A 2,961-nucleotide genomic window follows, 5' to 3' on the forward strand; every position below is an offset into this window, starting at 1 on the left:
CCCCCCCCCCCCCCCCCGCCTCCCGAGGGTCTCATCACAGTGGGCGCCTTCCTCGCCACCACCTAAGTTCCGCTGTGGACCACACTCCGTCTCGGCCGCAGCCTCCTATGTTTCCAACCCAACGACGCCGCAGATGCCCAGGGAGCGAGTGGGAAGAGGACGTGGCCCCGGGGGCACCAACTAGTGTGAATGCTGAAGCAGCTGGCTTCTCTGCCCCACTTGCCCCACGCCGTCCCCCAAAGTCGGCCTTTGCTGATTAAAAAGAAATGTGTTAAGAATGTATTTTTTTAGGGGCGCCTGGGTGGCACAGCGGTTAAGCGCCTGCCTTCGGCTCAGGGCGTGATCCCGGCGATCCGGGATCGAGCCCCACATCAGTCTCTTCCGCTATGAGCCTGCTTCTTCCTCTCCCACTCCCCCTGCTTGTGTTCTCTCACTCGCTGGCTGTCTCTATCTCTGTTGAATAAATAAATAAAATCTTAAAAAAAAAAATTTAAAAAAAAAAAGAATGTATTTTTTTAGACACAAATAAATTTGAGGGTTCCCTGGAGAAAGGCTGAAGATGATTAGCTATCAGGACAACTGGGAGCTTTTGTTCCTGCCCCAGGCCAACCTGAAGCCAAAGTGGGTGTTGTCCACTGTGATTTGTGGGTTTTGGTTTCTTATTAAAAGTTAAAGAGTAACAGACCTCCCTCCACCTTCCCGAATGCAAGGCACAAATGGAAGGGTGGTTTTGAAAGGACTTGGTAATCCCCAGAGTATGCAAAGAGCCCTGGGAGGTAGCTGACCCACCCTTACCTATAAAGACGTGCCCAGAGGCTGTAGAGAGCCCCTTGGCCATCCTCTTATTCAAGTTAGAGGCATAACCTGCAAGCCTCACACCTACGAGAGTTGCATCAACTGCTCATTTTACCAATTTAGAGACTGAGACCAAGTTTGGGGGTGGTGGCCCTCCTCTTTCCTTTGGGCTGGTAAAGCTTTAGGTCGGGTAGAGAAACTCTATGAGAGAGGACATCTTTCTAATTAAAAAGGAAAAAGATGGTACATTGTGGTGCAGAAGCTTCTAAGCAAAAGGGATCTTACATTTTCACATCCAGTATAGCATATTTATAGTCAGAGTACCTGGGAGTCGAACCCAACTCTGCCTTTTACTGGTTGTATGGCAGTGGGCCTCAGTTTGCTCATCTGTAAATTGGGGATAGGAGTAGAACCTACTAATAGAGGTTCGTTTAGCATTAAATGGGTTGAAACTTACAATAGTGCCTGGTACATAACAAGTGCTCAGTTCCGGGTGCCTCGAATATGATAAGCAATCAATACATGTTAGCTACTTGCAAAGACACTGTATCTCACATGTGAAGGAATCTCAGGTCTTTGCTTGGATTTAAACAAACAAATAGAGAGGCTACCATTCACTGAGAGCTTAAGGAACCCTGCAAAGAGATGCTGTACGTGTTGCCTAGACCTTGGTGTTTGGAGGGTTGCCTGGAGGTCAGTTTCAGCTCTGCCACTTCCTAGCCAGGCGACCTTAAACCCATAGATACTTAATCTGTGTGTGCCTTGGTTTCTTGTTGTGTAAAGTGATTTTTTATTTTTTATTTTTATTTTTTTGTAAATTGATTTTTTAAAGATAGATGTAAAGCATTTATCTCACTGCCTAACACTCAGTAAGAGGTCAATATTGTTAGCTCTTTATGAACTGCCCTTACAGACCCTTACACTCCTAGTGTGGAGGGAGGTGGCATAATCGTTCAGTGCTCTGGTCACTAACCAGGTGTCATTGCTCAGGGACAAGGACTTTAGAGTGGACCTGAGTTCAAGGCTGACATGACCACTCACAGTTGTGTGGCCTTTGCACCCATCACAGCATCTTTGAGTCAGCTTGCCACCTCTCCAAGAAGGATAATAATTTCCATTTAGCAGCAGAGACTCCAGAATTTCCCAATAGGAAGGGCTGTGGAGGCTTGGGTCAGGGGGAAGTTTGTCTTAAAGTTTCTGCCGGAACTAGCAGGCTCTTGACTTAGATTGGATGCTGCGATCCACTGGAAGAGACACTTCGAGGCCATGGTGCTAACTGCCCCTGGCTGCCCAGCCCGCTCTTAGAGAGAAGGATGCTATGCTAATGTTCCTCTTGTAGTGCCTCGGTCTGTGGGTGGGGCAGGCAGGATGGATTCAAGTCTGATTGAGAGGGGCACTTGCTGCTGAGTCCTTCACAAAACGTCCCCGGAAGGGCAGAATTCATCTGCGAATCACGGACTCCTTTTCTGCAGGACAATTGATCAGAAATCCTGATTACTTACTAGATCTTAGGAACCACTTGCAATGTGCCTGCAGGTTTTAAAAGGTCCACAAAGCTTCTGCACCTGTTTTGTAGATTAAGAACTAGAGCAAGTGAAATGTTTGACAGTGTGGCTGGCACACAGTCCTGGAAAAGTGGGAGCCCCTATTATTAAGTCGGATCATAAATGCCTGAAGTCAAAGGGCCTAGGCAGGACATTTGGGGACTTGTTCACAGGAAGGCTCACGGTGCATTTTGAAGCCTTCCCAGGTGAGCCTTTAGAGGCTTGTGGTGCAACTTCTGTCCATGTCACTGAAGGACATCCTGAGGCTGAGAGAATTTTTCCATTGAAATTCCCTAAGATATGAGGCTATCTAGCAACTCATTTCGGAAGAAGTGAAACCGGGGCCTCGGGGCATTTGCTCCAACTCTTGGGCTCCCCAGTGCCCAGCGCTGTTGCTTCAGGAGGTTGGGATAAACTGTGTGGGCAGGGGCACCTGCAGCTCTTTTGGGCTGCTCTGCGTCTGCACCCACGGTTGGTTCTGGGGCACCTCGTCCGCGCCGTGTACCTGGCGCACTGTTGGATCGCCTGGCAAAACCCAGAGCCCTGAGGTATGGGAGAGTGAGCAGGATCTCAGTGCTTTCGGCTTTCCGGTCCCGTTGGCGGGGGGGGGGGGGGGGGGGGG

Source organism: Ursus maritimus, unplaced genomic scaffold (assembly GCF_017311325.1).
Source record: "Ursus maritimus isolate PB19 unplaced genomic scaffold, ASM1731132v1 scaffold_8, whole genome shotgun sequence".
NCBI lineage: Eukaryota > Metazoa > Chordata > Mammalia > Carnivora > Ursidae > Ursus > Ursus maritimus.